We start from the raw sequence: 16,744 nt of genomic DNA, 5'->3' as shown, positions 1-16,744 counted from the left end.
TCTGTATAAACATGGAAATATCTACACCGTTATCTGTATAAATATGGAAATATCTACACCGTTATCTGTATAAATATGGAAATATCTACACCGCTATCTCTATAAACATGGAAATATCTACACCGCCATCTGTATAAACATGGAAATATCTACACTGCTATCTCTGTAAACATGGAAATATCTAGAATGCCATCTGTAAAAACATGGAAATAACTATACAGTCATCTGTATAAACATGGAAATATCTACACGGTCATCTGTGTAGAGATGGAAATATCAACACCGCCATATGAACAAACATGGAAATATCTGCAATGCTATCTGTATAAACATGGAAATATTTACACCGCGGTCTGTATAAACATGGAAATATCTACAATGCTATCTCTATAAACATGGAAATATCTACACCGCCATCTGTATAAACATGAAAATACCTACAAAGTCTTCTGTACAAACATGGAAATATCTACAAAGCCATCTGTATAAACATGGAAATATCTACACAGCCATCTGTATATACATGGAAATATCTACACCGCTATCTGTATAAACATGGAAATAACTACACCGCTATTTGTATAAACACGGAAATATCTACACCGTGATCTGTATATATATGGAAATATTTACACCGCTCTCTGTATAAACATGGAAATTTCTACACAGTAATCTGTATAAATATGGAAATATCTACACCGCTATCTCTTTAAACATAAAGATATCTACACAGCCATCTGTATAAACATGGAAATAGCTATACAGTCATCTTTGTAAACATGGAAATATGTACACCACCATCAGTATAAACATGGAAATATCTACAATGCCATCTGTATACACATGGAAATATCTACACGGCAATCTGCGAATAGATGGAAACATCAACGCCGCCATCTGTACAAACTTGGAAATATCTACACTGCTATCTCTATAAACATGGAAATATCTACACTGCGGTCTGTATAAACATGGAAATATCTACACCGGTATCTGTATAAACATGGAAATATCTACACCACGGTCTTTTTAAACATGGAAATATATACACCACTATCTGTATAAACATGGAAATATCTGCACCGATATCTCTATAGACATGGAAATATCTAGAAAGCCATCTGTGTAAACATGGAAATACCTACACAGTCATGTGTAGGAAAATGGAAATAATTACACTGCCATCTGTATAAACATAGAAATATCTAAACAGCCCTCTGTATAAACATGGAGATATCTGCATAGGCATGTGTATAAACATGGAAATATCTGCACCGCTATGTGTATAAACATGGAAATACCTACACCGCTGTCTCTATAAACATGGAAATATGTACACCGCTATGTGTATAAACATGGAAATATCTCCACTGCTGTCTGTATAAACCTGGAAATATCTCCACCGTTATCTGTATAAAAATTGAAATATCTACAGCGCCATCTCTACAAACATTGAAATATCTACACTGCCATCTGTAAAAACATGGAAATATCTTCACAGTCATCTGAATAAACATGGAAATATCTACACCACCATCTGTATAAACATGGAAATACCTACAATACCATCTGTATACACATGGAAATATCTACACAGACATCTGTATAAATATGGAAATATCTACACCGCCATCTGTATAAACATGGAAATAACTACACTGCCATCTGTAGAAAGAAGGAAATATCTACACCGCCATCTGTATAAACATGGAAATAACTACACCACCGTCTGTGAAAACATGGAAATATCTACACTGCTATCTGTATAAACATGGAAATATCTACACCGCCATCTGCATGCCCTTGGAAATATCTACGCCGCCATATGTGTAAACATGGAAATATCCACACGGCCATCTGTGTATATATAGAAATATCAACACCGCCATATGTACAAACATGGAAATATCTACACCGCGATATGTATAAACATGGAAATATCTACAGCGCCATCTCTATAAACATTGAAATATCTACACTGCCATCTGTAAAAACTTGGAAATATCTACACAGTCATCTGTAAAACATGGAAATATCTACACCACCATCTGTATAAACATGGAAATACCTACAATACCATCTGTATACACATGGATATATCTACACCGCCATCTGTATAAACATGGAAATATCTACCCTGCCATCTGTAGAAAGATGGAATTATCTACAACGCTATCTCTATAAACATGGAAATATCTACACTGCCATCTCCATAAAGATGGAATTATCTACTCCGTCCTGTGTATAAACACGGAAATACCTACAACACCATCTGTGTAAACATGGAAATATCTACACTGCTACCTGTATAAACATGGAAATATCTACACTGCCATCTGCATGCCCATGGAAATCTCTACGCCGCCATCTGTATAAACATGGAAATATCTACATGGTCTTCTGTGTAGAGATGGAAATATCAACACGGCCATCTGTACAAACATGGAAATAGCTACACCGCTATTCCTATAAACCTGGAAACATCTACACCGCCATCTCTATAAACATGAAAATATCTACACTGCCATCTCCATAAACATGGAACTAACTACTCCGACATCTGTATAAACATGGAAACATCTACACCGCCATCTGTGTGAATAAGGAAATATCTACAATGCCGTCTGTATAAAGATATAAATATCTGCACCGCGAGCTGTATAAACATGGAAATATCTACATCGCTATCTGTATAAATGTGGAAATACCAACACTGGTATCGGTATAAACATGGAAATATCTACAATGCCATCTATATAAACACGGAAATATCTACACTGCTATGTCTATAAACATGGAAATATCTACAACGCTATCTCTATAAACATGGAAATATCTACACCGCTATCTGTATAAACATGGACATATCTACACCGCTATCTGTATAAACATGGAAATATCTACCCCGCAATCTGTATACACGTGGAAATATCTGCACCGCGATCTGTATAAACATGGAAATATCTTCACCATGATCTGTATAAACATGGGAATATCTACACCGCTATCTGTATAAACATGGTAATATCTACACCACCATCTATATAAACATGGAAATATCTACACCGCCATCTGTATAAACATGGAAATATCTACAAGGCCATCTGTAGAAAGATGGAAATATCTACACCGCAATCTTTGTAAACATGGAAATATCTACAACGATATCTGTAAAAACATGGAAATATCTACACCGTGATCTGTATAAACATGGAAATATCTACAGCGCCATCTCTATAAACATTGAAATATCTACACTGCCATCTGTAAAAACATGGAAATATCTACACAGTCATCTGAATAAACATGGAAATATCTACACCACCATCTGTATGAACATGGAAATAGCTACCTACCATCTCTATACACATGGAAATATCTACACAGATATCTGTATAAATATGGAAATATCTACCCCGCAATCTCTATAAACATGGAAATAAATACCCTGCCATCTGTAGAAAGATGGAAATATCTACAACGCTATCTCTATAAATATGGAAATATCTACACTGCCATCTCTATAAACATGAAAATATCTACACTGCCATCTCCATAAAGATGGAAGTATCTTCTCCGCCATGTGTATAAACACGGAAATATCTACACCACCATCTGTATAAACATGGAAATATCTACACCGCCATCTGCATGTCCATGGAAATACCTACACGGCCATCTGTATCAACATGGAAATATCTACACGGCCCTATGTGTATAGATGGAAATATCAACACCGCCATCTGTACAAACATGGAAACATCTACACCGCTATCTCTATGAACATGGAAATATCTGTACTGCCATCTGTAAATACATGGAAATACGTATACAGTCATCTGTGTAAACATGCAAATATCTACAATGCCATCTGTATACACATGGAAATATCTACACAGCTATCTGTATAAACATGTAAATATCTACACTGCTATCTCTATAAACATGGAAACATCTACACCATCATCTCTATAAACATGAAAATATCTACACTGCCAACTAAATAAACATGGAACTAACTACTCCAACATCTGTATAAACATGGAAACATCTACACCGCCATCTGTGTGAATAAGGAAATATCTACAATGCCATCTGTATAAAGATATAAATATCTGCACCATGAGCTGTATAAACATGGAAATATCTACATCGCTATCTGTATAAATGTGGAAATACCAACACCGCTATCGGTATAAACATGGAAATATCTACAACGCCATCTATATAAACATGGAAATATCAACACTGCTATGTCTATAAACATGGAAATATATACACCGCTATCTCTACAAACATGGAAATATCTACACCGCTATCGGTATAAACATGGAAATATCTACACCGCTATCTGTATAAACATGGAAATATCTACACCGCGATCTATATAAACATGGAAATATCTACACCGTGATCTGTATAAACATGAAAATATCTTCACCACGATCTGTATAAACATGGAAATATCTACACCGGCATCTGTATAAACATGGTAATATCTACACCACCATCTATATAAACATGGAAATATCTACACCGCCATCTGTATAAACATGGAAATATCTACACTGCTCTCTGTATAAACATGTAAACTTCTACACCGTTATCTGTATAAACATGGAAAACTCTACAGCGCCATCTCTATAAACATTGAAATATCTACACTGCCATCTGTAAAAACAGGGAAATATCAACACAGTCATCTGAATGAACATGGAAATATCTACACCACCATCTGTATAAACATGGAAATACCTACAATACCATCTGTATACACATGTTAATATCTACACAGACATCTGTGTAAATATGGAAATATCTACACCACCATCTGTATAAACATGGAAATATCTACACTGCCATCTTCATAAAGATGGAAGTATCTACTCCGCCATGTGTATAAACACGGAAATATCTACACCGCTATCTGTATAAACATGGAAATATCTACACCGCTATCTGTATAAACATGGAAATATCTACACCGCGATCTGTATAAACATGGAAATATCTACACCACGATCTGTATAAACATGGAAATATCTAGAACGCTATCTGTATAAACATGGAAATATCTACACAGCTATCTCTATAAACATGGAAATATCTACACCGCCTTCTGTATAAACATGGAAATACCTACATATTCATCTGTATAAACATGGAAATATCTACAAAGCCATCTGTATAAACTTGGAAATATCTCCACAGCCATCTGTATATACATGGAAATAATACCTACACCGCTATCTGCATAAACATGGAAATAACTACACCGCTATTTGTATAAACAAGGAAATATCTACACCGTGATCTGTATAAACGTGGAAATATTTACACCACTCTCTGTATAAACATGGAAATTTCTACACCTTCATCTGTATAAATATGGAAATATCTACACCGCTATCTCTATAAACATGGAAATATCTACACCGCCATCTGTATAAACATGGAAATACCTATGCAGTCATCTGTGAAAACATGGAAATATCTTCATTGCCATGTGTAAAAACATGGAAATACCTATAGAGTCATCTGTATAAACATGGAAGTATCTACAATGCCATCTGTATACACATGGAAATATCTAAACAGCCATCTGTATAAACATGTAAATATCTACAATGCTATCTCTCTAAACATGGAAATATCTACACCGCCATCTCTATAAACATGAAAATATCTACACTGCCATCTCCATAAACATGGAACTAACTACTCCGCCATCTGTATAAACATGGAAACATCTACACTGCCATCAGGTGAATAAGGAAATATCTACAAAGACATCTGTATAAAGATATGAATATCTGCACCGCGAGCTGTATAAACATGGAAATATCTACATCGCTATCTGTATAAATGTGGAAGTACCAACACCGCTATCGGTATAAACATGGAAATATCTACACCGCCATCTCTATACACATGAAAATATCTGCACTGCCATCTGTAAAAACATGGAAATACCTATACAGTCATCTGTATAAACATGGAAATGTCTACAATGCCGTCTGTATACACATGGAAATATCTACACAGCCATTTGTATAAACGTAAATATCTGTACTGCTATCTCTATAAACATGGAAATATCTACACCGCAATCTCTATAAACATAAAAATATCTACACTGCCATCTCCATAAACTTGGAACTATCTACTCCGCCATCTGTATAAACATGGAAACATCTACACCGCCATCTGTGTGAATAAGGAAATATCTACAATGCCATCTGTATAAAGATATAAATATCTGAACCGCGAGCTGTATAAACATGGAAATATCTACATCACTATCTGTATAAACGTGGAAATACCAACACCGTTATCGGTATAAACACGGAAGTATCTACAACGCCATCTATATAAACATGGAAATATCTACACCGCTATGTCTATAAATATGGAAATAAGTACACCGCTATCTCTATAAACATGGAAACATCCACACCGCCATCTGCGTATCCATGGAAATATCTACAACACCATCTGTATAAAGATGGAAATATCTACACCGCTATCTGTATAAACATAGAAATATCTACAATGCAGTCTGTATAAACATGGAAATATCTACACCGGTATCTGTATAAACATGGAAATATCTACACCACGATCTGTATAAACATGGAAATATTTACACCGCTATCTGTATAAACCTGGAAATATCTACACTTCTATCTCTATAAATATTAAAATATCTACACCGCCATCTGTATAAACATGGAAATAACTACACAGTCATGTGTAGGAACATGGAAATATCTACACCACCGTTTGTATAAAGATGGAAATATCTACAACGTTATCTGTAAAACATGGAAATATCTACACAGTGATCTGTTTAAACATGGAAATATGTACAGCATTCTCAGAATAAAGATGGAAATATCTACACCGCTATCTGTATAAACATGGAAATATCTACACCACTATCTGTATTAACATGGAAATATCTACACAGTCATCTGTAGAAACCTGGAAATATCTACACTGTCATCTATATAAACATGGAAATATCTACAGAGAACTCTGTATAAACATGGAAATATCTGCACAGCCAACTGTATAAACATGGACATATCTCCACCGCAATCTGTATAAACATGAAAATATCTACACCGCTATCTCTATAAACATGGAAATATCTACAATGCCATCTGTACAAACATGGAAATATCTGCACAGTTATCTGTAGAAACATGGAAATATCTACACCGCTATCTCTATAAACATGGAAATATCTACACCGCTATCTCTATGAACATGGAGATATGTACAACGCCATCTACAAAAACAAGAAAATATCTACACTGCCATCTGTATAAACTTGGAAATATCTACAATGACACCTGTAGAAAGATGCAAATGTCTACAAAGCGATCTGTAGAAACATGGGAATTTCTACACCACTGCCTGTATAAACATGGAAATATCTACACCGCTATCTGTATCAACATGTAAATAACTACACTGCAATCTGTATAAACATGGAAATATCTACAATGCTATATCTGTAAACACGGAAATATCTACACAGCTATCTGTGTAAACTTGGAAATATCTACACCGCTATCTGTGTAAATTCGGCAATACTTACACTGCAATCTGTGCAAAGATGGAAATATCTACACCGCTATTTCTGTAAACATGGAAATATCTACACCGTTATCGGTATAAACATGGAAATATCCACACTGCCATCTGTATAAACATGGAAATATCTACAGCGCCATCTCTATAAACATGGCAATATCTACATTGCCATCTGTAAACACATGGAAATATCTACACAGCCATCTGTATAAACATGGAAATATCTAAACCGCTATCTGTATAAACATGGAAATATCTACATCGCTATCTGTATAAACAGGGAAATATCTCCACCGCTATCTGTATAAACATGGAAATATCTCCACCGCTATCTGTATAAACATGGAAATATCTACACCGCTATCTGTATAAACATGGAAATATATACAATGCTATCTGTGTAAACATGGAAATATTTACACAGCTATCTGTGTAAACATGGAAATATCTACCCAGCTATCTGTGTAAAAATGGAAATATCTACACAGCAATCTGTGCAAAGATGGAAATATCTACACCGCTATCTCTGTAAACATGGAAATATCTACACCGCTATCTGTATAAACATGGAAATATATACAATGCTATCTGTGTAAACATGGAAATATCTGCACAGCTATCTGTGTAAACTTGGAAATATCTACCCAGCTAACTGTGTAAAAATGGAAATATCTACACAGCAATCTGTACAAAGATGGAAATACCTACACCGCTATCTCTGTAAACATCGAAATATCTACACCGCTATCTGTATAAACATGGAAATATCTATACCGCAGCCTCTATAAACATGGAAATATCTCCACCGCTATCTGTATAAACATGAAAATATCTCCCCCGCTATCTGTATAAACATGGAAATATCTATACCGCAGCCTCTATAAACATGAAAATATCTACACCGCTATCTGTATAATCATGGACATATCTACAGCGCAATCTGTATAAACATGGAAATATCTACCACGCTATGTGTGTAAACATGGAAATATCTACACGGCAATCTGTGCAAAGATGTAAATATCTACACCTCTATCTCTGTAAACATGGAAATATCTACACCGCTACCTGTATAAACATGGAAATAACTACACCGCTGTCTGTATAAACAAGGAAATATCTACACCGCCATCTGTAGAAACATGGAAATATCTACACTGCAATCTGTATAAACATGGAAATACCTTCACAGCTATCTGTATAAATATGGAAATATCTACACCGCTATCTCTATAAACATGGAAATACCTACACCGATTTCTCTATAAACATGAAAATATCTACACTGCTATCTCTATATACATGGAAATATCTACACCTCCTTCTCTATAAACATGGAAATATCTACACCGCCATCTTCAGAAACATGGATGTATCTACACCGCTATCTGTATAAACATGGAAATATCTTCACTGCCATCTGTATAAACATGGAAATATCTACACCGCCATCTGTATAAACATGGAAATATCTACAACGCTATCTGTATAAACATGGAAATACCAACACCGTTATCTGTATAAACATGGAAATATCTACAGCGCTATCTCTATAAACATGAAAATACTTACACCACCATCTCTATAAACAAGGAGATATTTACACCGCTATCTCTATAAACATAGAAATAACTACACTACCATCTCTGTAAACATGGAAATATCTACACCGCCATCTGCATAAACATGGAAATATCTACACAGACATCTGTATAAACATGTAAATATCTACACTGCCATCTGTATAAACTTGGAAATATCTACACTGACATCTGTAGAAAGATGGAAATGTCTACAAAGCGATCTGTATAAACATGGGAATTTCTACACAGCTACTTGTATAAACATGGAAATATCTACGCCGCTATCTGTATCAACATGGACATAACTACACCGCAATCTGTATAAACATGGAAATATCTACAATGCTATCTCTGTAAACATGGAAATAGCTACACAGCTATCTGTGTAAACTTTTAAATATCTACACCGCTATCTCTGTAATTTGGGCAATACTTACACCGCAATCTGTGCAAAGATAGAAATACCTACAACACTATCTCTGTAATCATGGAAATATCTACACCGATATCTGTATAAACATGGAAATAACTACCCTGCCATCTGTATAAACATGAAAATACCTACACCACTTTCTCTATAAACATGAAAATATCTACAATGCTATCTCTATATACATGGAAATATCTACACCTCCATCTCTATAAACATGAAAGTATCTACACCGCCATCTTCAGAAACATGGATGTATCTACACCGCCATCTGTATAAACATGGAAATATCTACACCACTATCTGTATAAATATGGAAATATCTTCACTGCCATCTGTATAAACATGGAAATATCTACACCGCCATCTGTATATAGATGGAAATATCTACACCGCAATCTGTATAAATATGGAAATAACTACACCGCTATCTCTATAGACATGGAAATATCTATACTGCTATCTGTATAAACATGGAAATATCTACACTGCCATCTGTATAAAGATGGAAATATCTACACCGCGAGCTGTATAAACATGGAAATATCTATACCAATATTTCTATAAACAAGGAAATATCTATACCGCCATCTGTTTAAACATGGAAATATATACACAGACATCTGTTTATACATGGAAATATCTACACCGCTATCTATATAAACATGCTAATAACTACAGCGCAATCTGTACAAATGTGGAAATATTTGGACCGCTATCCCTATAAACATGGTAATATCAACACCACGATCTGTATAAACATGGAAATACCAACACCATGATATGTATAAACATGGAAATATCTCCAACGCCATCTCTATAAACAGGGAAATATCTACAACCCTATCTGTATAAACATGGAAATATCCACACAGCTATCTCTATGAACATGGAAAAATCAACACCGCTGTCTCTATGAACATGGAAATATCTACACCGCCATCTCTATAAACATGGAAATATCTACACCGCGATCAGTATAAACATGGAAATATCTACACCGCTATCTTATAAACATGGAAATATCTCCACTGCTATCTCTATAAACATCAAAATCCCTACAACGCCATCTGTATAAACATGGAAATACTTACAAAGTTATCTGTATAAACATGGAAATATCTACACCGCCATCTGTATAAACATGGAAATATCTACACAGCCATATGTATATACATGGAAATATCTACACTGTTATCTATATAAACATGGAAATAACTACACCACTTTCTGTATAAACATGGAAATATTTACACCGCCATCTACATATCCATAGAAATATCTGCACCGCCATCTGTATAAACATGGAAATATCTACACGGTCATCTGTGTATAGATGGAAATATCAACACCGCCATCTGTACCATCATGGAAATATCTGCAACGCTATCTGTATAAACATGGAAATATTTTCACCGTGGTCTGTATAAACATGGAAATATCTACACCGCTATCTGTATAAACATGGAAATATCTACACCGCTATCTGCATAAACATGGAAATATCTACACAGCCATGTGTATAAAGATGGAAATATCTACACCACTATCTATATAAACATGGAAATAACTACACCACTATCTGTATAAACGTGGAAATATCTACACCGCCATCTACATATCCATGGAAATATCTGCGCCGCCGTCTGTATAAACATGGAAATATCTACACGGTCATCTGTGTATAGATGGAAATACCAACACCGCGATCTGTACAAACATGGAAATATCTACACCGTTATCTGTATAAATATGGAAATACCTACACCGCTATCTCTTTCAACATGGAAATATCTACACCGCCATCTGTATAAACATGGAAATATCTACAATGCATTCTGTAAAAACATGGAAATACCTATACAGTCATCTGTGTAAACATGGAAATATCTACACCACCATCTGTATAAACATGGAAATATCTACAATGCCATCTGTATACACATGGAAATACCTACACGGCAATCTGTGTATAGATGGAAACATCAACACCGCCATCTGTACAAACATGGAAATATCTACACCGCTATCTGTATACACATGGAAATATCTACACTGCGGTCTGTATATACATGGAAATATCTACACCGCTATCTGTATAAACATGGAAATATCTACACCACGATCTGTATAAACATGGAAATATTTACACAGCTATGTGTATAAACATGGAAATATCTACACCGCTATCTCTATGAACATGGAAATATCTACAAAGCCATCTGTATAAACATGGAAATACGAACAGAGTCATGAGTAGGAACATGGAAATATCTACACCGCGATCTGTATAAACATGGAAATATCCACACCGCGATCTTTATAAACATGTAAATATCTACTCCGCTATCTCTATAAACATGGAAATATCTACACAGCTATCTCTATAAACATGGAAATATCTACACCGCAATCTGTATAAACATTGAAATACCTACAAAGTCATCTGTATAAACATGGAAATATCTACACAGCCGTCTGTATAAACATGGAAATATCTACACAGCCGTCTGTATATACATGGAAATATCTACACCGCTATCTGTATAAACATGGAAATAAATACATCGCTATTTGTATAAACAAGGAAATATCTACACCACCATCTGTTTAAACATGGAAATATCTACACAGACATCTGTTTATACATGGAAATATCTACACCGCTATCTGTATAAATGTGGAAATATTTGCACCGCTATCCCTATAAACATGGTAATATCAACACCGTGATCTGTATAAACATGGCAATATCTACACCATGATCTGTATAAAGATGGAAATATCTACACCGCGATCTGTATAAACATGGAAATATCTACACTGTGGTCTGTATAAACATGGAAATATCTACACCGCCAACTCTATCAACATGGAAATATCTACACCCCTATCTATATAAAAATGGAAATATCCACACCGCTATCTCTATAAATATTGAAAAATCAACAAGGCTATCGCTATGAACATGGAAATATCTACACCGCCATCTCTATAAACATGGGAATATTTACACCACGATCAGTATAAACATGGAAATATCTACACCGCTATCTGTATAAACATGGAAATATCTCCACTGCTATCTCTATAAACATGGAAATATCTACACCGCCATCTGTATAAACATGGAAATATCTACACAGCCATTTGTATATACATGGAAATATCTACACCGCTATCTATATAAACATGGAAATAACTACACCGCTATCTGTATAAACATGGAAATATCTACACCGCTATCCCTATAAACAAGGAAATACCTTCAAAGCCATCTGTATAAACATGGAAATAACTACAAAGTCATGTGTAGGAACATGGAAATATCTACACTGCCATCTGTATAAACTTAGAAATATCTACACAGCCCTCTGTATAAATATGGAAATATCTGCATAGGCATCTGTATAAACATGGAAATATCTGCACCGCTATCTGTATAAACATGGAAATATCAACACCGCCATCTACATATCCATGGAAATATCTGCGCCGCCGTCTGTATAATCATGGAAATATCTACACGCTCATCTGTGTATAGATGGAAATATCAACACCGCCATCTGTACAAACATGGAAATATCTACACCGCTATCTGTATAAACATGGATATATCTACACCGCGGTCTGTATAAACATGGAAATATCTAAACCGCTATCTGTATAAACATGGAAATATCTACACCGCTATCTCTATATACAAGGAAATATCTACACCGTGATCTGTATAAACATGAAAATATTTACACTGCTATCTGTATAAACATGGAAATATCTACACCGCCATCTGTATAAACATGGAAATATCTACACTGCTATCTCTATAAACATGGAAATATCTACAATGCATTCTGTAAAAACATGGAAATACCTATAAAGTCATCTGTATAAACATGGAAATATCTACACCACCATCTGTATAAACATGGAAATATCTACAATACCAACTGTATACACGTGGAAATACCTACACGGCAATCTGTGTATAGATGGAAACATCAACACCGCCATCTGTACAAACATGGAAATACCTACACCGCTATCTGTATAAACATGGAAATATCTACACTGCGGTCTGTATAAACATGGAAATTTCTACACCGGTATCTGTATAAACATGGAAATATCTACACCACGATCTGTATAAACATGGAAATATTTACACCGCTATCTGTATAAACATGGAAATATCTACACCGCTATCTCTATAAACATGGAAATATCTACAAAGCCATCTGTATAAACATGGTTATACGAACACAGTCATGAGTAGGAAAATGGAAATATCTAAACCGCGATATGTATAAACATGGAAATATCTACACCGCGATCTGTATAAACATGTAAATATCTACACCGCTATCTCTATAAAGATGGAAATATCTACACAGCTATCTCTATAAACCTGCAAATATCTACAGCGCAATCTGTATAAACATTGATATACCTACGAAGTCATCCGTATAAACATGGAAATATCTACACAGCCGTCTGTATAAACATGGAAACATCTACACACCCGTCTGTATATACGTGGAAATATCTACACCGCTATCTGTATAAACGTGGAAATAAATAAATCGCTGTTTGTATAAACAAGGAAATATCTACACCACCATCTGTTTAAACATGGAAATATCTACACAGACATCTGTTTATACATGGAAATATCTACACCGCTATCTGTATAAATGTGGAAATATTTGCACCGCTATCCCTATAAACATGGTAATATCAACACCGTGATCTGAATAAACATGGAAATATCTACACCATGATCTGTATAAAGATGGAAATATCTACACCGCAATCTGTATAAACATGGAAATATCTACACTGTGGTCTGTATAAACATGGAAATATCTACACCGCCAACTCTATCAACATGGAAATATCTACACCCCTATCTATATAAACATGGAAATATCCCCACCGCTATCTCTATAAATATTGAAAAATCAACAAGGCTATCGCTATGAACATGGAAATATCTACACCGCCATCTCTATAAACATGGGAATATTTACACCACGATCAGTATAAACATGGAAATATCTACACCGCTATCTGTATAAACATGGAAATATCTCCACTGCTATCTCTATAAACATGGAAATATCTACACCGCCATCTGTATAAACATGGAAATATCTACACAGCCATTTGTATATACATGGAAATATCTACACCGCTATCTATATAAACATGGAAATAACTACACCGCTATCTGTATAAACATGGAAATATCTACACCGCTATCCCTATCAACAAGGAAATACCTGCAAAGCCATCTGTATAAACATGGAAATAACTACCAAGTCATGTGTAGGAACATGGAAATATCTGCACTGCCATCTGTATAAACTTAGAAATATCTACACAGCCCTCTGTATAAATATGGAAATATCTGCATAGGCATCTGTATAAACATGGAAATATCTGCACCGCTATCTGTATAAACATGGAAATAACAACACCGCCATCTACATATCCATGGAAATATCTGCGCCGCCGTCCGTATAAACATGGAAATATCTACACGCTCATCTGTGTATAGATGGAAATATCAACACCGCCATCTGTACAAACATGGAAATATCTACACCGCTATCTGTATAAACATGGATATATCTACACCGCGGTCTGTATAAACATGGAAATATCTAAACCGCTATCTGTATAAACATGGAAATATCTACACCGCTATCTCTATAAACAAGGAAATATCTACACCGTGATCTGTATAAACATGGAAATATTTACACCGCTATCTGTATAAACATGGAAATATCTACACCGTCATCTGTATAAACATGGAAATATCTACACTGCTATCTCTATAAACATGGAAATATCTACAATGCATTTTGTAAAAACATGGAAATACCTATAAAGTCATCTGTATAAACATGGAAATATCTACACCACCATCTGTATAATCATGGAAATATCTACAATGCCAACTGTATACACGTGGAAATACCTACACGGCAATCTGTGTATAGATGGAAACATCAACACCGCCATCTGTACAAACATGGAAATACCTACACCGCTATCTGTATAAACATGGAAATATCTACACTGCGGTCTGTATAAACATGGAAATATCTACACCGGTATCTGTATAAACATGGAAATATCTACACCACGATCTGTATAAACATGGAAATATTTACACTGCTATCTGTATAAACATGGAAATATCTACACCGCTATCTCTATAAACATGGAAATATCTACAAAGCCATCTGTATAAACATGGATATAGGAACACAGTCATGAGCAGGAAAATGGAAATATCTAAACCACGATCTGTATAAACATGGAAATATCTACACCGCGATCTGTATAAACATGTAAATATCTACACCGCTATCTCTATAAAGATGGAAATATCTACACAGCTATCTCTATAAACATGCAAATATCTACACCGCAATCTGTATAAACATTGAAATACCTACGAAGTCATCCGTATAAACATGGAAATATCTACACAGCCGTCTGTATAAACATGGAAACATCTACACACCCGTCTGTATATACATGGAAATATCTACACCGCTATCTGTATAAACGTGGAAATAAATAAATCGCTGTTTGTATAAACAAGGAAATATCTACACCACCATCTGTTTAAACATGGAAATATCTACACAGACATCTGTTTATACATGGAAATATCTACACCGCTATCTGTATAAATGTGGAAATATTTGCACCGCTATCCCTATAAACATGGTAATATCAACTCCGTGATCTGAATAAACATGGAAATATCTACACCATGATCTGTATAAAGATGGAAATATCTACACCGCGATCTGTATAAACATGGAAATATCTACACTGTGGTCTGTATAAACATGGAAATAACTACACCGCCAACTCTATCAACACGGAAATATCTACACCCCTATCTATATAAACATGGAAATATCCACACCGCTATCTCTATAAATATTGAAAAATCAACAAGGCTATCGCTATGAACATGGAAATATCTACACCGCCATCTCTATAAACATGGGAATATTTACACCACGATCAGTATAAACATGGAAATATCTACACCGCTATCTGTATAAACATGGAAATATCTCCACTGCTATCTCCATAAACA

Source organism: Pan troglodytes, chromosome 18 (genome assembly GCF_028858775.2).
Source record: "Pan troglodytes isolate AG18354 chromosome 18, NHGRI_mPanTro3-v2.0_pri, whole genome shotgun sequence".
Taxonomy (NCBI): Eukaryota; Metazoa; Chordata; class Mammalia; order Primates; family Hominidae; genus Pan; species Pan troglodytes.
Note: the sequence above shows the minus strand (reverse complement) of the source record.